The sequence below is a fragment of the Ovis aries genome, chromosome 2, assembly GCF_016772045.2.
Source record: "Ovis aries strain OAR_USU_Benz2616 breed Rambouillet chromosome 2, ARS-UI_Ramb_v3.0, whole genome shotgun sequence".
Taxonomy (NCBI): Eukaryota; Metazoa; Chordata; class Mammalia; order Artiodactyla; family Bovidae; genus Ovis; species Ovis aries.
This window is the reverse complement of record NC_056055.1, coordinates 248,817,450-248,842,547: the sequence shown is the minus strand read 5'-3', so window position 1 is coordinate 248,842,547 and position 25,098 is coordinate 248,817,450. Positions and strand designations below refer to the sequence as shown.

At 56.0% G+C, this 25,098-nt stretch overlaps 1 protein-coding gene and 1 long non-coding RNA gene across 5 annotated transcripts in view; both read left to right on the top strand.

Annotated features, from left to right (window-relative positions):
• LOC121818794 (uncharacterized) overlaps nt 1–19,210 on the top strand; it is a 38,049-nt gene extending 18,839 nt beyond the window's left edge. For all 4 annotated transcript variants that reach the window (XR_009599691.1, XR_009599689.1, XR_009599690.1 and 1 more), the window contains one exon: nt 7,771–19,210. This is a non-coding gene — a long non-coding RNA (uncharacterized LOC121818794). The remainder of the gene's footprint in view (nt 1–7,770) is intronic.
• A 3,889-nt stretch (nt 19,211–23,099) lies between these two features.
• Nucleotides 23,100–25,098, top strand: part of ARHGEF10L (Rho guanine nucleotide exchange factor 10 like) — a 170,817-nt gene continuing 168,818 nt past the window's right edge. Inside the window, exon 1 of the mRNA XM_042244756.1 lies at nt 23,100–23,258. The gene's annotated coding sequence lies outside the window, so the exon portion shown is untranslated. The remainder of the gene's footprint in view (nt 23,259–25,098) is intronic.

Sequence of the window (25,098 nt, the reverse complement as noted above, 5' to 3'; positions counted from 1 at the left end):
TCATCTACCGTGTGCGGTACTGTCGTGGGTTAGCAGCGTCTCTGCTTACCCCAAACTGCTCATTTATGCTCCCTCACCCTCCTTCCCCTCTGGCAACTGTAAGCCTGTTTGCTGTTGGTGAGTCTGTTTCTGTCTTGTGAATACATTCGTTTCCATCATGGTTTAGATCCCACACATGGGAATAGCTCATGCTGTCCGTCTTTCTCTGTTTGACCGGCTTCACTTAGTGTGATAATCTCTAGGCCCATCCATGGGGCTGCAGGTGGCATTTATTTCACTCTTCTTTACGGCTGAGTAGTATTCCTCCTTTGGAGGAGGGCATGGCAACCCACTGCAGTGTTCCTGCGTGGAGAATCCCAGGGACAGAGGAGCCTTGTGGGCTACAGTCCCTGGGGTCACAGAATCGGACACGACTGAGCAACTAAGGGCATACTATATACACATTATATACTTCAGTTCAGTTCAGTTCAGTTCAGTCGCTCAGTCGTGTCCGACTCTTTGCGACCCCATGAATCGCAGCACGCCAGGCCTCCCTGTCCATCACCAACTCCCGGAGTTCACTCAGACTCGCATCCATAGAGTCAGTGATGCCATCCAGCCATCTCATGCTCTGTCGTCCCTTCTCCTCCTGCCCCCAATCCCTCCCAGCATCAGAGTCTTTTCCAATGAGTCAACTCTTCGCATGAGGTGGCCAAAGTACTGGAGTTTCAGCCTCAGCATCAGTCCTTCCAAAGAAATCCCAGGGCTGATCTCCTTCAGAATGGACTGGTTGGATCTCCTCGCAGTCCAAGGGACTCTCAAGAGTCTTCTCTAACACCACATTTCAAAAGCATCAGTTCTTCGGCGCTCAGCTTTCTTTACAGTCCAACTCTCACATCCATACATGACCACAGGTAAAACCATAGCCTTGACTAGACGGACATTTGTTGGCAAAGTAATGGCTCTGCTTTTCAATATACTATCTAGGTTGGTCATAACTTTCCTTCCAAGGAATAAGTGTCCTTTAATTTCATGGCAGCAATCACCATCTGCAGTGATTTTGGAGCCCACAAAAATAAAGTCTGACACTGGTTCCACTGTTTCCCCATCTATTTCCCATGAAGTGATGGGACCGGATGCCATGATCTTCGTTTTCTGAATGTTGAGCTTTAAGCCACCTTTTTCACTCTCCTCTTTCACTTTCATCAAGAGGCTTTTTAGTTCCTCTTCACTTTCTGCCATAAGGGTGGTGTCATCTGCATATCTGAGGTTATTGATATTTCTCCCGGCAATCTTGATTCCAGCTTGTGTTTCTTCCAGCCCAGCGTTTCTCATGATGTACTCTGCATAGAAGTTAAATAAGCAGGGTGACAATATACAGCCTTGACGTACTCCCTTTCCTATTTGGAACCAGTCTGTTATTCCATGTCCAGTTCTGACTGTTGCTTCCTGACCTGCATATAGGTTTCTCAAGAGGCAGGTCAGGTGGTCTGGTATTCCAATCTCATTCAGAATTTTCCACAGTGTATTGTGATCCACAGAGTCAAAGGGTTTGGCATAGTCAATAAAGCAGAAATAGATGTTTTTCTGGAACTCTCTTGCTTTTTCAATGATCCAGCAGATGTTGGCAATTTGATCTCTGGTTCCTCTGCTTTTTCTAAATCCAGCTTGAACATCTGGAATTTCACAGTTCATGTATTTCTGAAGCCTGGCTTGGAGAATTTTGAGCATTACTTTACTAGCATGTGAGATGAGTACAATTGTGCGGTAGTTTGAGCATTCTTTGGCATTGCCTTTCTTTGGGATTGGAATGAAAACTGACCTTTTCCAGTCCTGTGGCCACTGCTGAGTTTTCCAACTTTGCTGGCATATTGAGTACAGCACTTTCACAGCATCATCTTTCAGGATTTGAAATAGCTCAACTGGAATTCCATCACCTTCACTAGCTTTGTTCGTAGTGAGTGATGCTTTCCAAGGCCCACTTGACTTCACATTCCAGGATGTCTGGCTCTAGATTAGTGATCACATCATCATGATTATCTGGGTCGTGAAGATCTTTTTTGTACAGTTCTTCTGTGTATTCTTGCCACCTCTTCTTAATATCTTCTGCTTCGGTTAGGTCCAGACCATTCTGTCCTTTATCGAGCCCATCTTTGCATGAAATGTTCCCTTGATATCTCTGATTTTCTTGATGAGATCTGTAGTCTTTCCCATTCTGTTGTTTTCCTCTATTTCTTTGCATTGATCGCTGAGGAAGGCTTTCTTATCTCTTCTTCCTATTCTTTGGAACTCTGCATTCAGATGCTTATATCTTTCCTTTTCTCCTTTGCTTTTCACCTCTCTTCTTTTCACAGCTATTTGTAAGGCCTCTCCAGACAGCCATTTTGCTTTTTTGCATTTCTTTTCCATGGGGATGGTCTTGATCCCTGTCTCCTGTACAATGTCATGAACCTCATTCCATAGTTCATCAGGCACTCTATCTATCAGATCTAGGCCCTTAAATCTATTTCTCACTTCCGCTGTATAATCATAAGGGATTTGATTTAGGTCATACCTGAATGGTCGAGTGGTTTTCCCTACTTTCTTCAATTTCAGTCTGAATCTGGCAGTAAGGCGCTCCTGATCTGAGCCGCAGTCGGCTCCCTCTTCCTCGTCTGTCAGTGGGCATTTAGACCCCACGTCTTGGCTTTTAGCTGCTGTGCACACTGAAGTCATGTATCTTTCTGAGTGAGAGCTTTTCCAGATACAGAGTGTAGGAACTTTCACCTCTCATTGCGAGTAAGCCCAGATCAGCTTCCCCTCTCAGCGCCTGGCCCTTTGCTAAAGAATTTTCCTCCCCACTTAGCGCCTGTGATTTGTCGTCTTCCTTGGGTCCGTGAGGAGCTCTCACTCCCATGCTTGGGCCACTGCGGGCGTTTTGCAGACACTGCGGGCACCTGGGCCGGCAGGGTTTGTCATGGGGCAGTCCTGTGCGTTGCAGGGCACTGAGCAGCGACTCTGGGCTTGGCCCACTAGACGCCAACCGCACCTGCTCTCAGTTACGACGGCCGAACTCGTCTCCAGACTTCGCCAGCTGTTCCCTGAGAAAAAGATTGCGTCCTCCTCCACTTGAGAACCCCGGAGTCACTGGGAAGAATTGTTTTCAGCTGTGGGAGCAGGAAGGGGGCTGGTGTGGGGCCCCTCCGGGGGAGGTGACCAGAACCAGATGTATCGCTCTGATCGTCACACTGCAGCTCACTTGCTGGCCATGTGTTTTGTATCTAGAGGGGGCCCAGAGACTGCTTTCCCATTGTCTTAGAGGTGCTGGCAAATTCTAAGAATGACCAGACTCCTGTGCGCAGCGAAAGGTGATGACACGTGAGGGATGTCTTGATTAGTGAGAAGAAAGGGCCACTTCCTCAAAGGGGAGGGGAAGAAGGGGAGTCTGGGTTCTGATCTGGCCCAGCTCTAAATGGCTGTGTGCCTTCAGGACAGTCACTTCACGCCTCTGAGCTGCGAGGATCAAGTGCACCCAGGGGGGAGAGGTGCCCAGAGGAGTGTACAGTCAGCATTGGTCTGCCCAGGAAAGGCAAATTCCCCGTTCTAACGCTGAACGATGTCGCGCGTGATGGCCGGGCTTCCTAATAGCTTTGTGATGTTGAACTCTGTAAAACCGAAACCAAATGTAAGGATCCTCCACCCAGTGTTAGGTGTGAGGATAAGTGAACAGTCGGTACTTAAGGCAGTGCGAGCCGCAGCGGGGCCAGGACATCGCCTCTTTCCAGGAAGAAGAATCGAAGAGCCGGAAGAGCGCCTGAGAGCGCATTCAGTGACTTGGTGGTTCATGCTGAACTGACTCAGATGCTCTCGGAAAATTGGATGTTTTCTTAAGAACATCGGGGGAGATGAAGGAAACACAGATGCACAGGGCAGCTTTTAAAGCAAGGCTGGACAGCTAAGTTCCCTGTCCTTTGTTAGCAGCGTCGGCCCAGTGAACCCACCTGGGCCCCTGCAGACCCCTAGTGAACAGGTCTCTGTTACTAGGGTGGAATGGGGTTGGAAATCGCACCCAGGTTTGCAGGAGGCACAGTGACTGTGGAAAGACTGGAAGTTGCTTTGAACGGGACCAAAGAGAAAATAACAGGTTACTTCTCTCTTAACTTGACTAACAGCGACTGAGAAAAGTGAGCCAGACCCACTGGAGCACTGGTCGCCCGGGGAGGCAATGGCAGCCCACTCCAGTGTTCTTGCCTGGAGAATCCCAAGAACAGGGAGCCTGGGGGCTGCAGTCCATGGGGTCGCAGAGAGTTGGCCGCGACCGAAGCGGCAGCACAGGGCTGATTGGTTTGAGGCTCTTTTCTTTTTGGGCTCGGACTGGACAGGCCAGTATCTGCTTCTGGGGAGTCCCGGATTTGAAGATCTGAAAGAGCCGGATTGTCTCCCTCCACGGCTTTCCTTTTGCCTCCTCCCCTCTGTCTTTCCTTTCAAACGGAATTTTATTTGTTTATGTGGCTGCTCCGTGTTTTAGCTGAGCCATGCGGGATTTTTAAGTTGTAGCATGTGGGGTCCAGTTCCCTGACCAGGGATGGAACCCGGGCCCCCTGCCCTGGGAGTTGGGAGTCTCAGGCACTGGACCAGCAGGGAAGTCCCTTCTAATTGAAACAGAATTAATGTACAATGCTGCGTTGGTTTCAGCTGTGCATCGAAGCAATTCAGCTGTATATACGCATTTATGTAGACGCACTTTCCAGATTATTTCCATTATAGGTCACATTACCGGATATTGAATATAGTTCCTTCTGCTGTTCAGTCACTCCTTGCTGTGTCTCTGCTTTGCGTATGGACGTGTGTATCTGTTCATCCCACACTCCTAGCCCCTCCCTCTTCGCCTCTCTTTTCCCCTTGGCTACCATGAGCTTCTCTTCTAGGTCTGTGAGTCTGTTTCTGTTTGGTGCATAAGTTCATTTGTACTAATTTTTATTTTTATTTTTTTCATTTGTACTAATTTTTAGATTAGTGATAATCTGATCTAAACTAATTTTTAGATATGTGATATCATATGGTATCCATCTTTCTCCGACTTACTTCAGTTGGTATGATAATCTCGGGGTTTATCCGCGGTGCTGTAAATGGCAACATTTCATCCTTTTCATCACTAATCTTCTAACATATACACACACACATACATGTGCGTGCGTGTGTGTGTGCATATACGTGCGTGTTACTCTCTCAGTCGTGTCTGACTCTTCGCTTCTCTATGGACTGTAGCCCGCCAGGCTCCTCTGTCCACAGGATTCTCCAGGCAAGAATTCTGGAGTAGGTTGCCGTGCCCTGCTCCAGGGGATCTTCCCAACCCAGGGATCGAACCGAGGCTTCCCGCCTTGCAGGCGGATCCTTTACCGTCGGGGCCGCAGGGAAGCCGTCACCGCAGCTTCTTAAACCGATCATCTGTTGACAGGCACTCAGTTGTTCCCACTTCTTGACTGCTGCAGAGAGCGCTGCTATGACCACTGCTATGACCCTATTTTAAGGACAGGGAGACCGAGGGGAGACGAGGAAAGAGACGGAGGTCAGGGCCGCGGCAGTGGGTGTCGTGATGGAGGCCACGTTCCAGAGTTCCAGACCGGCTGCTGGGCTTGGTCCTTGGGGTGTCGCAGCGGACCCCCGTCCTTCACCTCTTGTCCTTCACCTCCCGACACAATCTCCTCACCTTTAGGATGGGTGCGCTGCTGCGGCTGGCGCTTGCTGGAAGCCTGTAGGCGAGCTGCCCTGCCCAGCAATCCTGAGCAGCAAACGTCAGCATATCAGGAGCCCGCAAAACCATGGCACAAAGGCCACGTGGCCCTCAAGACTCTGTCCAGACAGTTCCTCCTCTGGGCTCACCTGGTTTTGAAGGGGATGAGAAATGCAGCCAGGGATTGGCCATCCTCAGGGATTGCCCAGAGCAGCGGTACTCAAACCTCAGCATCACTTGCGGTGGGTGGGGTGAGGGGGGGAAGCTTATTTGGTAATCTGCATTGCTAGCAAGTTCCCAGGTGACAAGGTGCTGCCAGCCCCCCTCCCCGCCCCCCCCCCCCCCCCCCCTCCCCGGCTCATAGACCAGCACGTTCTCCAGATGGTTAACAGCCTCCTGCAAACCTGTGGCTTCAATTCTACCTGCTCGGCCCAGCTCCTGGCCCCTGCCCCCTGCCTACTCTGGCCTGGGGTTCCTCTATCTGTCCTTACGTGTGGTTCTTCTCATCTTTCTGGACTCACTAATACCTTATCATTCTGTAAGGTAACAGCTCAGATAACATTTTCAGCTTTTAAAAAAAAATCATGGTCAGGATGGCCTGTGCTAATTGCCCTGGCCAATTAAACCTAAATTGTTTTGGCCTCCTGAATCAGGCTACCCCATTGCTCTACGCAGATCACCTTCTTCAGGAAGCCCTCCAGGACTGCTCAGACCCAGCAGGTGTCTCTTCTGAGCTGTCTGCTTACCACTCTCATAAATGGGCCATTTCCTCTGAGGGGACTGTGGATCGTGTCCACATTATAAGGGCAAGGAAGATGCATCCCCAGTCCTCTTGGAGTTCTTTTCATTTCAACCAGCAGAGGGCGGCTCAGTACCACAATTCTACCCAGCTGGGTTCAGCCTTGGGGGTGAATAACCCAGACCTTCCTGTCCTCAGAAGGCCTTGAGGCAAAGGGCAGGCGCTGAGACGACCTGGTTATCTCATCTGTGGTTAAGTGCCGGGACCTGGGTCCGGACATTTCTAGTGGTGTGACCTTGGGCTTTGTGACTCACCCACTGACCTTCAGTGTTTCTCTGTAAATAACCCACAATAATGCCCCATGGAAGTTTCTGAACACTGAATAGATTGGTCACATGACTTGTTTAGCCCAGAGCCCGAGTCAGGCTTAGCACGTGCACGGGTGACCGTGGGCTAGTGATTGCACCTCTCTGCACCTCAGTTTCCTCATCTGTAAAATGGGGATAATTCAAACTACCCCCTTGTGGACTACCGGCCCCCTTGTTATTGATGATGATGGTGGTCAAGCCTCGGTGTTTACCTGTTCCGTTGTTGCTGCTTGTGGCTCCAGATTAAAGGCTGTCCCACCCGCTTTCCTGGCTCCTCCTGCTCGCCCAGAGCCGTTTCTCCTGGTAGGGGCAAGATCAGCACCCCAGCTCTTCCTGGGAAGAGTCTACTGAGTTCCTGGTGTGAGCTGGGGCGCCAGTTGGCATCTGGAAACTTGGATTCCCTGAATGTGGCTGCAGCTCAGGGCAGCAGTGCGAGTCTGGGATGATCCAGGGTGCCCCCACACCCACCCCACAGAAACCGAGCCAGCCCTGAGCCCCTGAACAGGCCCTGCTCTCTGTGAGGGGCCGGGGGGCGGGAGCAGGCAGCTGGGGGGCGGTGGCCGGGTCAGCTCTGCAGCCAGCGTGGGAGGCAGGGGGAGCCTGGACCTCCACTCTCTCTCTCTCCATCTACACAGTGGGGACGATACGTCCTGTCTTCTCTCTTCCTTTCAGGGCAGGCTGCGGAGCGACATCCTTGTCCAGATGTGGGGGAAAGCCCAGTCTAGAGCAGCTGACCTGGCTTTGCACCCTGGCGCCAGTGAGCTGTGTGGCTCTGGGTCTGTTTCCTCACAGCGAGGCTGGGGGACTGAGAATGGCACGCATGTGCTGTGTGTGTCTGCTCTGCTCTCGGTGTTGTTATTATGTTAGAAGCCACATGGCCTCCTGTGCAATCTTCAGTTAAAGAGGACGAGGTCATGTTCCCCAGGCCAGCGCCTGGACCTCCAGCGGTGTCCACTGCCCTTTGTTTACAGGATTTCCCTGAATCCTCATCGCAACATCATCGTCCCGGTTTATGGATGAGAAGACTGAGGCTCCAGGAGGCGGAGTGACTTGCTGAAGATCCACATGTGCAGAACCAGCTGACCCCGGGATGGGGGAGAGGGCCCGAGGCCCGGGTGCAGTGCCTCCCCAGGGATGAGGGAGAGGACCCAGTGCCTCCCCGGGGATGGGGGAGAGGGCACAGTGCCTCCCCGGGGGTGTGGGAGAGGGCCCGAGGCCCGGGCGCAGTGCCTCCCCGGGGGTGTGGAAGAGGGCCTGGGGCCCGGGCGCAGTGCCTCCCCGGGGGTGGGGGAGAGGGCCCGGGGCCCGGGCGCAGTGCCTCCCCAGGGATGGGGGAGAGGGCACAGTGCCTCCCCGGGGGTGTGGAAGAGGGCCTGGGGCCCGGGCGCAGTGCCTCCCTAGGGGTGGGGGAGAGGGCCCGTGGCCCGGGCACAGTGCCTCCCTGGGGGTGGGGGAGAGGGCCCAGTGCCTCCCCGGGGATGGGGGAGAGGGCCCGGGGCCTGGGCACATTGCCTCCCCGGGGGTGGGGGAGAGGGCCCGGGGCCCGGGCCCAGGGCCTCCCGGGACTTGTCCAGCCCTGGATGCAGCCCCATTCTGCCTGTGCTGCTCATTTCAGTGCTCAGCACCCATGGGCGCCGTCCACCGGGCAGACCCCTCTGGTGAAACCTGGCCCCAGGGTTGTCCCTCTGGGCCACAGCAGCGGCCGACCACTGACTCCTGGGAGGAAAGCTCTGTAGCTGGTAATGATCCATAAATGCCCACCCCTGGCCTCTTGGGAACTGGTTCCCCTCAAGCCTTTGGCTTTGGTCCCCCCTCTGACTTGCTTTCTATTTCTGCAACGTCTTGAGTGTGCCCCAGCTGTTTGTGCTGTGAATTTCATTCCCAGGATGGCCCTGAGCTTGATAGAAGAGAGGCGCGGTAGAAATCTAATGAACGCATGGGTGGCCAGGCAAATAGATGTGATTGAGCTGTGCCGCTGAGCCTCTTAGGAGGGGTGAGATCCTTAGAGTACCGTTCGAGGGCCTGAGCTGGAAAGGGAGGAGGCAGGAGTTCAGCACTTGACTTGAGCCGAGGTTAGAGACAAGACGGGCTTCCCTGTGGCTCAGAGGGTGAAGAATCCGCCTGCAACGCAGGAGACCTGGATTCGATCCCTGGGACAGGAAGATCCCCTGGAGAAGGGAATGGCAACCCACTCCAGTATTCTTGCTGGGAGAATTCCGTGGACAGAGGAGCCCGGTAGGCTGCGAAGAGTCAGACATGGCTGAGAAACATTCAGTTTCACTCAGTTTAGAGACAGGTTGGCATAATGTTGAAGTACCAGGCCTGCATTCAAATCCTGGCCCAAGAGGGCCGCCATGCTTTGATTCCCTGTTGGTGTGGATCAAGTTTACACTCCTTGTCTTAACCTATGCAGAGTGAGGGCACGTGGCTGCCGAGCCAGGGTCTCAGGGTCTTGCTCCTGCATGTCCTCTCTCTTGGACCTCTGTAATCTCCACCTGAGACCAGCGTGCGCTGGAGGCCGGGGCCGTGGAGAGCGGCCTGAGACAGGCTGCCCTAGACCAGAAGACGGCAGATGCAGGAGCAAGTCGAGTCTAGCTGAGATCAAGCTTGGTGCAGGAGCGAGTCGAGTCTAGCTGAGATCAGGCTTGGTGCAGGAGCCCTGCTTCCCTGGCGGTCCAGTGGTTAAGACTCTGCTCCTCCAAAGCAGGGGACACAGGCTCGATTTCCGGTTGGGGAACCAGGATTCCACACGCTGTGCAGCATGGCCAAAAAACAACGACAAAACAAGCCACCTCCAAATCCTAGCAACCGAAAACAAGAAAGCTCGGCTTTTCACTACTTGTTGATGGCCCATGGGCTGGGCCTTGGCGCATCTTGCCGTGCAGAGACCTGGGCTGCTGAGGTCCCCGTTCTGAGTGGTGCTGAGCCGGGCACGGTGCCGGGACTCAGAGTCTCAGCTGGTGACGGAGCGCTCAGCCCGGAAGTGACGCGCGGGGCGCTCACAGCTCAGGGGCCCCACCTACCCAGGGGTCAGGAAGTGATCCTTCTTAGCAGGAGAGAGCCGGAAATATTGGCTGAACCAAGGTCGTCAATGGTGGCTATTGTTTCCTGCTCTTCAAGGCCAGGGAGTGGAAAAGTGAAAACAATAAGAGAAACGGTGCTAATAGCAGCTCTGCTTACTGAGAGCCCGCTTCTCGCCAGGCACTGTGAGAGGCCGAACGCGTGTCATCAGGCCCTCACTTGCACAGTGGAGCACGCGGCTCCAGGAGCCACACGGCCGGCCTGGGACTCCAGGCTGGTGGCGGAGCCTGAGTCCAGACCCAGGGCTCTGAAGCTCACTGTCTTTCTAGCAGACTGTGTCGCCCCTTTTCAGAGTCCCCAGAGGTTGACCAAGGCGCATTTGAAAGAATGCCCAGAGGTTAGGCAAGGGCCAGACCAGGCTTCCCTACACAAGGCTGGCCAGGCAAGGCTGTCCCTGGGCTCCCACCAGTCGCATCAGAAGCCCAGAAAGCGCCTGTTGGCGCACTTTCATTCCCCTTGCCCCTTCCGGTTTTGCAACACACTGTCTCTCTGAGGAATTCCAGATGAGCCCGATTCAGGATTTTCTTACCCCATCAGACTGGAGGCAGGCTCCTCCCCTTTGCAGAGCTGTTTGTAACAACTGTCCTCAGTTACCACACTCCCGTGCTGTTCGCCCGCGGGTGTCAACTGCTTCATGAGCGTTTTCTTACGGAAACCTCTCTGCAGCCCTGTTATCAGCTCCATTTTACACAGGTGGGATCAGAGGCTCAGAGAGGTTAAGTGCCCCTCCGAGGTTGCCCAGCTGGTGAGGACTGCAGGCCCGGCGGCCTGGCCCCACAGCCTGTCTCTTCTCTGTTTTGGGGACTGTGCTGGGCCCCTCGCTGCACTGCGTGGGGCTCTCCGGTTGGGCTTGAGGGCTCTGGAGCGTTGGGGTCAGTAGTTGTGGCGTCCTGGCTTAGCGGGCTCCAAGGCACGCGGGATCTCAGTTCCCTGACCGGGGACCACACCCACATGTGCACTAGAAGGCAGATTCTTAACCACGGGACCCCAGGGAAGCCTCCCGACACCCTCACTTTTAACCACTAAGAGGGCTTTAACGTCCCTGAACTCATCTTCCCTCAAACACACACAGCCCCCAAACCTTCATGGCAGAATGCAACCGTTTTGTGATGCTTACCGGCTCAGGGGCTTGGACAGGTACAACAGGGAGAGCCCGTCTCTGCTCTGTGCTGTCTGGGGCCTCGGCTGAAAGGCCTGAAGCCCGGGCTGACTCGAGAGCAGGCTGCTGGAATTGTCTGCTGGCAGCTGATCCCGGCTGAGACCGGGGTTGTTGACTCCCGACCTCGTTGTGCAGCTGGGGCCTCCTCACGTCGTGGCAGACCTTTGGTCTCTGTCTCACGGGGTGGCTTCAGGGCTGAGTGGGAGCTAACAGGACGGAGGCACACGCCCTCGTCTGAGCTGGCAGAATCACTTCTGCGGCGTTCTGCTGGCTGCACAAGGCTGCCCAGATTCAGGCGCAGACCCTGTCTCTCCACGAGGGGAGTCAGAGCACTTGTGGGCATGTTTACAAGCTCCACGTGGAGGGCATCGATGCCTGGCCGTGGAAAGCTGGGACGGTGAGTGTAGAACCCTAATGGGGCAACGCAGACTCGGGTTAGCGCTGACCTCCAGCAGCCCATCACTGCCTCTTGGCCAAACAAAATAAAAATTTCCCCCCTATTTATTTATTTAGGCTGTGCGGGATCTCAGTTGCCGCGCACAGGCTTTTCTAGTTGTGGCACAAGTGCTTAGTTGCAGTATGTGAGGCCTTCATCCCCTGAACAGGGATTGGACCCTGGCCCCTCCACTGGGAGCCCGGCGTCTCAGGCAGGGGAAGCCCCTTGGCAGGGCTCTGGGGCGTGCTGGTCCTGGAGGACATGCTCCTGGTGGCCAGCAGGGGGCGCCCAGCAGCCCTTGGCGTCCCCAGGTTAGCGGAGGGCAGGAGAGGGCGCCTCTCTGGACGCTCTGCCCCCACTGCCCAGCAAGGAGCTCTGGCGGGACCCCAGCTGTGTCCACACCTCTCCCTACGGACTCCAAATAGGCTGTCGCTGGTTTTCCCTGCTTCTCACCAGCTGCGCCAGCTCCACAGACCCCCTGGGGCCGCAGTCCAGGCGGGGCTCCAGCACTGGCTTTGCAGCCTGGCGGGTCACGAGCTGGGACAAACCACACCCCTGGTCTGGACTTCGGGCTTCCCCAGAGGGGAGACCGAGGCTGCTGGGCTCCGTCACCCTCTGGTTTCCAGGACTCCAAGGAGCACCTGCATTTCTTAGGGGAACGCTCCCCTCCCAAGACCCCTGCAAGCTCCTTGGGGACAGATGGTGTCGTCTAGACTCCGGGCAAGGCATTATCCCGGGCTTCAGTCTTCTCATCTGGAAAATGGGGATGTCAGCGGCGCCTGCCTCAGGGAGTCATCAGGAGGTGGACAGGTTTACAGAAGCCCTGGCACCTTAGTGGGTGGTCACTGACAGCTTCCTGCCTTCTTGCATTCCTGCAAGAAGAGCCCAAGGAGGCAGATTCATGAGTCACGAGTCCCCTCGGGTCTCCTGGGGGCTCGGGGAGAGTGCGGATGTTTGAGTGCCGGCCGTCACAGTGGCTAGACACAGAGTTCCAGGAGCAGGCCTCTTGGGACTGCCTTCCAGTGGCTCCAAGGATCTGAGGGAGGTTGCTGAGAATACCTCTTGTTTTTACAAAATGACTTGCCCTCCCAGGCGTGTGCCCACAGCCCCCTGTGTGGGTATCATCTTGGATGGCAGGTGGGCATCAGGCCTAAGGCCCACAGGAGACACTGAGGTCCGGGGAAAAGACTGGGGACTTTCCTGGAAGCAGTAACAGCCAGCCTTCCTGGGAATGGGCACCCACGATACATGGAGAAGCTCATCCTCCAGCCACGAAGGGCATCGCCGTTCGTGGAGGGTGAGGAAGCCCTCCCTGCTGTCACGGCTCTGCCAGATGGGAGCCCGAGTGCTCGGGCTCCTGGAAATTCCTGTCTGCTCTCCGCCCCCGCACTGCCCACCTCCGGAGGCTGGGCCTTGCTCGTCCTCATCTCTCCTTCCTGCCCCTCCAAGCTCTCCACGTCCCCAGGCAGGGCCGGGGCAGCCCCAAGGGTCTCAGCTTCTCTTCGTCAGCGGCTGACGTTTGCCTGCAGGGTGGAGCTAAGTGTCACGAGACTCCAGCTGAGAACCTCTCTTGGCAACAGAGGTCACTCATCTTTCTCGCCGTCCCTTCCTCCCAGGTTTGGGCTGTGATCCCGAGGCCTGTTTGCAGGTTTGAAGACACAGCGTCAGTTCTTTCTCTTTGGCTGTCCTGGCTCTCAGTTGCAGTGTGCAGGGTCTGGTTCCCTGACCAGGGGTTGCACCGGCCCCCGACGCTGGGAGCGCAGACTTGTAGCCACTGGACTGCCAGGGAAGTCTTGCGGCATCAGCTTTTGGAAACACAGCCTGTGGCGGCTGTCCAGAACCAGGGGCTTCAGAGGCAGAGGAGAGAGCGAGGCCTCGGGGTGTGGAGTTGCCGGGAGGGGCCACTTTTCAGGGAATCGGCCGTTAAACTTCTCAGGACTCGGGGAGGCTTGCCTTGGGTGCCACAGGCCTGAGGGCTGAGCGCCGTGTGGCACTGCGGGTGCCAAGTAGGCTGTGATGGCACCTGGGGGCACCCTGGCGGCTCAGCCCTCCTGTGGCCCCCTTTCCTTACCCGTCCGCTGTACCTGGGCAGCCCGTCAGTTTCCCTGCGCTGGGCCTCTTGCCTTGCCTGTCTCCTGCAGTAGAGAGGGGCTGGATCCTCCCTTCTGGGCCCAGACAATTGAAGAGATGGCTCCAAATGGCAGTGCCACCAGCTTTCTGACCTGGCAGACTGCCCCCACCTGCATGCCACTGTCCAGACCCCAGCCTGGGATGGATGGACCTCTGTTGGGCTGACATTTGCCAAGTCAGGCCCAGACTGAACAAAACAGAAGCTTCAATCCCAACTCTGCCTCGTTCTCTCTGTGTGACCGCAGGCGAGACTCAGATCTTTCTGAACCTCAATGTTCTCATCTGCAAAACGGGAAATACACTAACGAACCTAGACTAGGTCGTGGGGGTGAACCCGGGTGGCACGGTGCTGGGGGCGGGGCAGGCGCTTAGCAAATCCAGCTGCTGGGTTCTGGCCCCTGCAGCTGCCTGAAGCTGATGCTTCCCCACTTGTGCCCTACCTGGAGCCTCCCGCCTTCTTGTCAGTTCAGGACAGTCAGTGTCGACCGGGCAGCTGAAAGCCTGAACTCCAAGGGGAGACGGTTAATCCATTATGCGCGTTTGTGATGAACTGACCTGAGACTTTCAGTGAGTCTGTTTAACTGACAGGTAAGAATCATCTGGGGCTTCCCAGGTGGCAGAAGTGATAAGAAGCCACCTGCCGATGCAGGAAATGTAAGAAACACGGGTTCAGTCCCTGGGTCGGGAAGATCCCCTGCAGGAGGGAATGGCCACCCACTCCAGTGTTCTTGCCTGGAGAATCCCACGAAGAGGGGCCTGGTGGGCTACAGTCCACGGGGTTGCACAGAGTAGGGTGCGACTGAATGGCTAATCCCACGAAGAGGGGCCTGGCGGGCTACAGTCCACGGGGTTGCACAGAGTCGGGTGCGACTGAATGGCTAATCCCACGAAGAGGGGCCTGGCGGGCTACAGTCCACGGGGTTGCACAGAGTCGGGTGCGACTGAATGGCTAATCCCACGAAGAGGGGCCTGGCGGGCTACAGTCCACGGGGTTGCACAGAGTTGGGTGCGACTGAGCGGCTAACACACACACACACACACACATACACTCATGCATACCCTTTTTCATATTATTTTCTCTTCTAGGCTATTACAAAATCTTGAGTATAGTCCCCTTTGGTATATAGTAGGTCCTTTTTGTTTAAATGTTCTATATACAATAGTGTGTACATCCAATGTTCTTGCCTGGAGAATCCCAGGGACAGGGGAGCTTGATGGGCTGCCGTGTGAGGTCGCACAGAGTTGGACAAGACTGAAGCGACTTAGCAGCAGCCGCAGCAGCAGTGTGTATACACTAGTCTCAAATTCCTAACCTATCCCTCCCTGCTTCCCCTGTGTAACTCTAAGCCCGTTTTCTGTTTCTGCGAGTCTACTTCCTTGTAAGTTTGTGTGTATCTTTCTTTAGATTCCATACGTGAGTGACGTACATAAGTGTCTTTTTCAGTCTGGCTTACTTCACTGAGTATGATAATCTCCAAGTCACTTTCTCAGATTTCTCACATTTATTTTTCATTCACTCAGTGTTGCTTAAACCCCTGGGATGTGCCAGGCTGTAGGCTAACTGCTGAAGTGAAGTCGCTCAGTCGTGTCTGACCCTTTGCGACCCCATCTGTAGCCTACCAGGCTTCTCCATCCATGGGATTTTCCAGGCAAGAGTACTGGCGTGGCTGGCCATTGCCTTCTCCAGGGGATCTTCCTGACCCAGGGATTGAACCCAGGTCTCCCGCACTGCAGGAAGACGCTTTACCCTCTGAGCCACCAGACTGCTGAGGGTACTGGTAAACCAGACAGGTGGGCTCCTACGTTCATGAAGTTTCAGCAGAGTGGAGAGCACAGATAAAACCTGAGCAAATGCAGGGACATTACACACTGCTGCTGCTAGGTCACTTCAGTCATGTCCAACTCTGTGCCACCCCATGGACTGCAGCCCACCAGGCTCTCCATCCATGGGATTTTCCAGGCAAGAGGACTGGAGTGGGGTGCCATCGCCTTCTCCGACATTACACACTAATAGTTACAAATTGCAAAAGTGCCTTGGACGGAACAAACTCCTTTGCTTACTAAAGCTTAAATAATCCAAAGGTAAGTTTCAGCCTAGCCCATGGAAGGTTTTCCTGGGGCATTATAATAAAAATGGTGATAAGCACGGCAGCGTCCATAGACATCAGTGGCTGGCTAAGGCTAAGCACGTCGGTGAGTGCTTTATATAAATGAGCTCACTCACTCCCTATGACGGCCCTCCTGGTCGAGTGTCATTATCCCCATTTTACAGATGAGCACACAGAGGTCGAGGGGTCAAGTGAGTTGCCCAAGGCCACACGGCTTGCTGAGGAAGCTGGATTCCAACTTGGGCTTGTTTGACCCATTGCTGTTGTAATTAGACTCCACCCGTGCGGGCTGGCCGGGCCTCATGCCACACTGTTAGTCTTGCTGGGCCTGCGCAGGGAGCTCTAACGCTGTGTGGCCGGAGGACTCAGAGAGCGACAGGCGAGAACTGACCCTGTCCCCTCCCTCGAGGACGAGCCGGGAGAGGGGACGGCAGGGCAGTGAGACCTGCGGTTGCTAATGTCCAGGCTCGGTCCAGAGACTTGTCTCTGGTTCTTGGCCCCACTGTGTGGCTTGTGGGATCTCAGTTCCCCGACCCGGGACTGAACACAGAGCGCCTGCATTGCGAGTGCAGAGGTTTGTAATTTCAATTTGAACTGCACTGGGCTTTGCTGCTAGGCGTGGGCGTCCTCCAGCTGTGGGCAGAGGCTGCCCTCCAGCTGCAGAGCGCAGGCTTCTCCCTGTGGTGGCGTCTCTTTGTCGCAGAGCTCAGGGGTCTAGGGCTCGCGGGCTCCGCAGTTGCGGCCCACAGGCTTAGCTGCTCCGTGGCACGTGGGGTCTTCCTAGACCAGGGATGAAACCGTGTCCCTGGCATTTCCAGGCGGATTCTTAACCATGAGATCACCAGGGAAGCCCAGAGTTCAGTCTTAGCCCCTGGGTCACCGGGGACGCCCCAGAGGCTTGTCTCTCAACAAATGGCAGCAAATGACGTCCGTTTCCGAGACACACTATCCCTCCACCTGGAAAAGCCCACCTGGCCTCGAATCTGCTCGCAAAACCTGGGTGGAGACGATGGGGTCGGGAGAGGGAGCCCTGGCGGGCATCCACGCAGCCCCCACGGCCAGCCTGTCTCGCGGCCTCGACCTTCCACCCTTTCAAGGCTGTGGGCAGGTGGTTTAGGAGGACCTGAAGCCAGTATGGAGGAACCCAGGCTCAGAACCTGGACTCCCCGCTTCTAGTCTGCTCTGCCCTCCACAGCACAAGCCCTCTTCTCCTCATGGATGAGAGCCTGGGCCGTAGAAATGAGAATAAGCCTAGACTGAAATTCCAGCATCCGCCCTAGTTGTGTGACTTTCGGCAAGTTGGTTCACTTTTCTGAGCCTCAGTTTCCTCATCTTTCAAATGGGCATAATAAGCTCCGCCTCTCAAGCTGTTAGAGAGATTAAATGAGATGGTTTATGTAAGAGTATTTCACCCAGCTCCTGGTTGGCTATGTAGTCTTAGACAAGAAGCATAAAACTGAATCCTAGTCCGCTGGGAACATGGGGTGTTGACATGTCCCCCGCTGATGCAAATAGTCTGCAGAACAGAGCACGGTCCACAAATGTTCTTTCTCTGATTTTGCTTTAACTTGTGAGTGCTTCTCAGGCAGCGCTAGTGGTAAAGAACGTGCCTGCCAACGCAGGAGATGTGAGTCTGGAGTTTGATCCCTGGATTGGGAAGATCTCCTGGAGCAGGAAATGGCAACCTGCCCCAGTGTTCTTGCCTGGAGAATCCCATGGACAGAGGAGCCTGGTGGGCTATAGTCCATAGGGTCGCAAAGAGTCAGACACGACTGAGCGACTTAGCACACACGTGAGTGCTTACCCCTGCAGGAGATGAGAGGCTACTGTGTCTTCAACTTGGCTGTTGGAAACGTCCCAGAACCTGTGACATCACTTTGGATGCACTCAGCAGAGACACATTCATCCTCTGAGGGTGGGTCTGGTGTTTGGAATTAGCAAGGAATCTTTTGGACCCAAGACTGCTGACTTTGGGTGGAGATTTGAACTGGGAAATGCTGACAAGGGAAAACTAGAATTAAAATGCAGGGGGTGGGGGAGGGTGGAGGGTGGAGAAAGAATTTCTATCAGGGAGGGCTGTGGATCTAATTTAAGCAGTTTTAAAATAAATGTGTGGAGGATGGTTCTCTGATGGGTCAGGAAGAGATGCTTGGGTTATGTAGGCCTTTTTGGGGGCTGACCTTGAGCAGAGGATGACGCCCCCCCCAGAAGTAACTGTCCCCTGATAAATTTGACCAAGATCCTTTCATTTGCAGGTACAGAGCCCTGCGAGAGTACGCTTAAGCAAAAAAGGAACATATATTCTGAGAATTCAGGGGTGTCTTAGAAACCCAGAGAGGCTGGCCTTATGGGAGCTGAGACCAGGAACTGGACAGGGGCTGGGAACCCAGGCGGCATCACCTGTCTCTACTCTTACAGTCTCTCTCTGTTTTGAGTCTGTGGTGAAATATGTGTAACATGGGGCTTCCCAGGAGGCTCAGTGGTGAGGAATCTCCCAGGAGGCTCAGTGGTGAGGAATCTCCCAGGAGGCTCAGGGGTGAGGAATTTGCCTGCTGACACAGGAGCTGCAAACGACGTGGGTCCAACCCCTGGGTCGGGAAGATCCCTGGAGAAGAACATGGCAACCCACTCCAGTGTTCTTCCCGGGATAATCCCATGGACAGGGGAGCCTGGTGGAGTCCTTGGGTCATAACTGAGCGTGCACGGGTAACATCGAGCCTGTTTGTGTGACCATTCTGAAGTGCACAATTTAATGGCCTCAGCTGCGCTTGCAGCGTCGTGTGGCCGTGGCCACCGTCCATCTGCAGAATGATTTTCATCGCCCTTGATGCGAGCTCGGCGCCCGTGAAGAGCAGCTCTCTCCCTCCCCATCCCCCGGGGACCGCCGCCCTACCTTCTATGAATTCTGTTCCCAGTCCTCCACGGAAGTGGCCCCATGATAACACGACCCTTTGCGTCTGGCTTATTCCACTTAGCACGACGCTATTGAAGTTCATCTACTTTGTAGGTGTGGCAGAATTCCACTCCTTTTTAAGGCTGAATGATACGCCAGTCTGTGGATGGGCCACATTCTGTTTATTCATCCGTCCATCTGTAGGCATCTGGTGGTCTCGGCTTTTTGGCTGTTGAGAAAAACACCCAGAGCATCGTCTCATCCCTGCTCCCACTCTGCGTCTGGGACTGGGTTTCTCAGCGTCTCTGGGTGCGTGGCAGAGGGTGGCCACCCTGCAGCATATGAGTTGAACGTGCTCAGTTCTGGCCTCCAGTAGAGACCCGGTTCCAAATTTCCGAGGCAGAGACTGTGAGTGTTGGGTGTGCGCGCCGTGGGGTTTCGTGGTGACAATGTGGAGTCCATCCTCGGGAGCGGGGAATGGTTCTGAGAAAGGAAATGGGAGTTGTTGGGGACTGGGCCAGAGCGCACACAGACGGAAATGTCGCCACTTTGATGAACCTATCTGGAATTTAAAAGTCGGAAGACTAGAAAGATACTGCGGTGATTTCTGCATACGTGTGTGCTTTGTGTCAGCTGGCTTCTCGTCTGTGGGGGGCTCTGTAAGTCACCCTGGACGCTGGTCAGGCTGTGCCAGCTTGACCTGGCCTGGGGACCTGCTTGCCTTGGAGGCCAGTTGGCTGCAGGTGTGGGAGGAGGGAGTCTCCCCCAGCTGCTCGGGGGCCGGTGGTCCCTGATCCAGCCCTGACTCCCCTTCAGCACCCTCACTCATCCTTCGGCCCCTCAGTAGTGACTTGTACCTTTTCCAACCTCTGTTTTGTGAATAGGAGCCACTGACTAATTGACATGGGGCACATCTCTTGAAGGGCGGCTCAGCAGGAAATAACCCGCCTGCAGTGCAGAAGATGCGGGAGACGCGGGTTCGATCCCTGGGTCGGGAAGATCCCCTGGAGGTGGGCACGGCAACCCGCTCCACTCTTCTTGCCTGGAGAATCCCATGGACAGAGGAGCCCGGTGGGCTGCAGCCCATGGGGTCACAAAGAGTCGGACACGACTGCAGTGAGTGTGCACGCACTGGCACACGCCTCTTGACGTTGAGAAACCTCAGCTTCTTAGTGACACAGTGGCTAATGACCCTGTCTGTTTTCTTTAGCTGTTGCCGCAGGCGTCACGTGAAACTGATGGCCACAGGGCAGGGGTGCTCCACCCGGCACTCGGTCCCCCGGGGGCACCTGGTAACGTCTGGAGACACTTCTGGCTGACACACCTGGGGGGAGTGGGTACCGCTGGCATCAGAGGAGCTGCTAAACGTTCTGCAGAGCGCAGGGCGGCCCCCACACCAAGAGTTAGCTGGTCCAGCATGTTCGCCTCGCCACGGCTGAGCAACGCTGCTCTAGAGCCGCGAAGACTCATCCATGCAGCAAACCTTCTAAAATATTTATCTTACTTATTTATTAGGCTGCGCTGGGTCTCAGCTGTGGCATACACAGTCTTGGGCTTCCCTGGGGGCTCAGACGGTAAAGAATCTGCCTGCAGTGCAGGAGACCCAGGATCGATCCCTGGGTCGGGAAGATGCCCTGGAGGAGGGCATGCAACCCACTCCAGTACTCTTGCCTGGAGAATCCCATGGACAGAGGAGCCTGGCAGGCTACAGTCCATAGGGTTGCACAGAATCTGATACGACTGAGTGGCTAACACTTTCCCTTGCATTTTGCACACTCTTCATTGCGGCCTGTGGGATCCTGACTGGGGATGGGACCTGGGCCCCCTCTTTGGGAGCACAGAGTCTTAGCCACTGGACCACCAGGCAGTCCCTGCAAGGCTTTCTGAGCATCTTCTGGTGCTGGGCTCTGACTGGGGGAGGAGGGAGGTTGGTGAGGCTGTAAGAACGGGAAGGACCCCGCCCCTCCCTACTGTGGGGCAGGGCAGAGGGTCTGGCAGGTAGCGGGCACTCAGATTCTGTTTTTAGCCTCAGTTGGTGGAAAGCTTGGCATGGGGCTGATTAGAGCCTGCACAGATGGCGGCGCAGACTAGGGGTAAAGGGCTCGGAGGGGGCAGGGGGCCTTTGGAACACTGGATCAGCGAATAAATCAGCTGCTGTGGGTGAGCACAGCCCATGTCGGAAAACAGGTGCTTCCAAGTGCCGCCCTGCAGCCTCACCTAGCAGAGTGTTGCTTAGGCAACCGGTTACCATGTTGATGGCAGAAAGCAAACCTCCCTGAACTTCTTGAGGGACCAACAGTTTGGGAAAAAGAAGTAGAGGTGAATTCATTGAGCGTTTTTCTGGACTCATGGCTTTTCCTCAACTAATATTTAGCCCCTCCTCGGCCACTGGGCCTTGGAGATGGGCTGGGAGAGGAGGGGCCAGAGAGGCAGGGGAGGAAGTTCCAGAAGACGGGTGTGTCGGGGGTGGCGGCTCGGGCTTTCAGACAGAAACACCCGGAGCAGCCCTGGCCTCTCCCATCCTCTTTCCACGACCCTTGGTGCCGCCACTTCTAGGGGACGAGGCCGCCCTGCTGGGGTGGGGCTCCGGGGGTGAGGACACAGCCTCCTGGTGGGGCAGCCTCTCCCGGGCCAGCCTGAGGGAATGTGCTGGAATGGAGGCAAGGGGCGTGTAGGAGACGGTGCCTCCTGTCTCAAGACCCCAGATCCAGAATCAGGCCTTCCCAGCCCCAGCCAGGCCCGCCGGCAGGGAGAGCCCTCCTCTTCTGCACGTCTGCGGCAGAAGGGCCTTAGCTTTTGCTTGCACTTTAAGTCCAATGATAATAAGGAAGCTCTAGCCGTGGAGGCTTCCCGCTGCCCCCAACACTGTCCTGGGGGCTTTCATTCTGTATTAGTCCCCTTCCTGCCCTACAGCTGGCTCCTGCTGGACTCGAACCCAGGCCGGCTGACTCTGGTCCAGAGGTTGGCAGCCTCCCGGGTGGGAATCCAGTGAACCAGGCCTGCTTACCCTCTCCCATGGGGCAGGAGTTTTGATCCTTCTTGGGTTTGCTGAGCCTTTTGTGCCCCAAGCCTCTGTGCTCACCAGAGGCCTCTGCCTCTGTCCGCCCATGATTCAAGATGTTCATCTAGGGACTTCCCCAGTGGTCTAGTGGCTAGGACTCCACGCTCCCAATGCAGGGGGCCCCGAGTTCGATCCCCGGTCAGGGAACTAGGTCCCACATGGTGCAGCTAAGACATGGCACAACCAAATAAATAAATAAGTTTAAAAAAATGTCCGTCTACTGTGCGCCCCACACGGCCTTGGACAAGTGACTGATTCTCTGTAAGAGGGGAGACACTTTTGCAAGGCTCACAGGAACTTATTCATCGAGTGGACGGAACATTTAAGAGCCAAAGCCCAGGGTTTCTGTTCTCATCCTCTTCATCGTCTAGGGCGGGGATCGGCAGGCTTTCTCTGCAAGGCCAGGGAGCAACTGGTCTTGACTTTGCAGACCCTGCTCTCTCTGTCACCACTCCCAGTTTTGCCTTTGTCTCTCCAAAGCCTGCCCAATGTTTTGATGAGCCAATGTGCATGCCCCTGTTTCGATAAAACTTTATTTACAAAAGCAGGTGAAGGGCCAGATTTGGCCCAAGGTAGATTGCCGGCCCCTGATCTAAGACCCTGGAGCCTTGACCGTCAGTGTCCTGCAGCAGAAGGTGGAGGAAGGTCCAGCTCAGGTTTGGAGTGAAGTGCAAGCTGTCCATGAACACGTTACGGGCAGGGGCTGGTCTCCTTTGAGACCCCCTTCCTGGAATCTCAGGAACACGCAGTCGGGGCAGTGTTTGTGGTTAGGTGACCTTTCCCTCGATGACCAGATACTCATGCTGTTCATCAGCTCAGCAGATGCTTTGCTAAAACCTGGAAAGTGGCTGACCCGGACAGTGGGAACGCAGCCGGGGCCAGCCTGAGCGTGCCGTCCTGCTTTCCGGAAAATTCACCCCCTGTTGGTCACCATTCAGCCTATCAGCTTGCAGCCGGGACTCGAGAGCCTCCATCCTACAGAGCTTCACGTAATGCTCACCAGCATGCTGTCATGTCGGGACTATTACGACTGTTGCAACTGACCAAGGGTAAACAGGCTCGAGAGACGGGCATGCAGCTAGAGAGGGCAGGGATTCAAACCTGAAGTGCTTCGACTTGAGAGTCACGTTCCTGCACGCGCCTGTGGCCTGTGCCCCTCTCCGGGCACGCACGCAACTGCCGGGGCCCGGCCCTTCTGCTCAGGCCCCCTCAGAGGCGGCCTCCGGCCTGCTCACGCCCCGCCTCCCTTCTCATCCTGGCAGCTTCCTGGTGCTCCCAGCTCTGCCCAGCCCTGCCCTGCCCTGCCTGGCCTGACTCAGTCTAGCTCTTCCTTGTGGGCTGCCAGGGGCCGCCTCCCGCCCGCCCGCCTGCCCGCCCGCCCGCCTGCCCGCCCGGCAGGTCTGGCAGGTGAGTGATTCACGCACCTGGGCCCACTGCACACCCCGCGCGGGGAGCCAGCGGACGTGACCTCCAGGCTCCGGCCAGCCCAGCCAGCCTCTGCGACGGACGAGACCCTTCCCTGCCGCCGGGGACTGCGCCGTCACCTGCGCTCCCTTCTTCCTCGGTCGGAACTGGACTGCACAGAATCCAGGTCAGGCTTTCGGGCGGCAAGCGTCTCGGCCTCTCGCTGAGTCGGAGCAGGATGCTCTGGAGGTCACTGGGTGTGTGTTTCGGTCTCTGCTGCTGTTGACACCCCTGGGCTCTGGGCTCGGGGACACCCCACTCCCTGGCAGGTGGTGGTGGGGCTGGGAATGGCTGGTGCTGGACTCAGGGAGGAGGACTCTGCTGAGGGCCTCAGTGGACATGACTCATGTCCTCAGTGGACAGAGGAGCGCCTGCTCCTCAGTCTGTGCCCTCTCCCGCCTCGTCCCATCCTGGCTGCCTTAGCAGGGAGCAAGGCACTGCGTGTAGTTCCACGGGGGCGATTTCATGAGCTCGCAGTTGGAAGCCGTTTAAAGGTCACCCCGGCAGCCTGGCCCAGAGTCTCTGACAGGTGGCCATTCAGCCCCTGCTCAATGACCTCCGGCTTTGGAGAGCTCACCGTCTTTGGAGGCAGCCTTTCATCTGTGTACCCACTGTCCGCCGAGGGCTGGCATCACACTTGCTGGGTGCTTCCTGTGCCAAATGTTTTGCTGAGGGAGTTACATGGATGAGCTCATTTAGTCTTTCCAACACCCCATGAGGTAAGTCTTATTATCATCATCCCTGTTCATAGCTGAGGAACCAGGCCCAGAGAGGTTAAGTAACTTACTCAACGTTTCCCAGCTTCAACAAAGGGAGCTGGGATTTGAAGCCAGACAAGCCTCGTTCTAGAGGCCAGCTGACTCCTCAGCTCCATTTCTTGGCTGTGGCCAGGCGATGAGGAGGCTTCCCAGGGCAGGAGTCACGCTGAGCAAGCATGGGGAGGCTGAGGTTTGGCCTGGGGGCTTCAGACGACTGGGGTCTCTCTGGCTGACCTCTCAGGGGAGGGGTCAGGCTCAGAGTGGCGAGGTGACCTACTTGAAGCCTCAGAGACGGTGGAGAGTCAGACCCTCCCCCCGACTTCAACAGAGTGTACACCTCCCCAAGCCAGCCCAGAAGATCCTGGTATGTCCGGATGCTCAGGGCTGTCTGCGTGAGCCTGCCTCCCTGGGTAGTGGCCCTGAACCAGTGGCTCCTGAGGCTCATTCGGGGACCACCCTCCCTTCCATCCCCCTGAGCACTGAGCTCCCGGGCATCAATGCCACCCGCCCTCCCAGCTGGGTCTCCTCAGTCACTGGGACTGTAGGGGCTTCAGGGGGCGATCGGCCCTGCCCCATTCCTGTCCCCCCACCTGGGAGGTGAGGAGAGCCCCTGGTGCCTCCTTCCAGGGCTGGGACAGTCACACGGGGAAGAGGCGCCCAGGGTAACTCCTTTCTGTCCTCCCCGCCCGGCCACAATAAGAACGGCAACGGCAGTGCTGGCTCCCGGGCCTGCCACCGCGGCTCCGTCTCCACCCATCTGCCACTTACCACGTGCTACGCTCTGGGTCAGGTAGCCCCCATGTCATAGCTTGTTCAGGCCTGAAAACCCCCATTTGACAGATGAGGAAGCTGAGGCTCAGGGAGGGGAAGTCACTTGCCCAGGGTCGCACAGCTGACCGATGGCACGGAGATCAACAGCAGAAGGCGGAAAGCTCTCATCCTCCAAAGTTGTGTGCTGCATTCACCGGGCAGCCAGGGCCAGGGTCCGGCGTGGTCGACTTCAGATTTCAAGCTTCTCCCACGTGGCACCTCTGGGCTGGGCTGTGCTGTGGCGGAGCTCGAGAGCCAAGAGTTCTGGCCGTGTTCTACTTCTGAATAGTACAGGACCTGGGGCGAGCCACCCAGCCTCTGGGGGCCCGGGTCACCCCTCCCTGGGGACAGGAGCTGGTCACTTTTTTCCTGCAGATTCACTGAGGACTTCGGATTGAA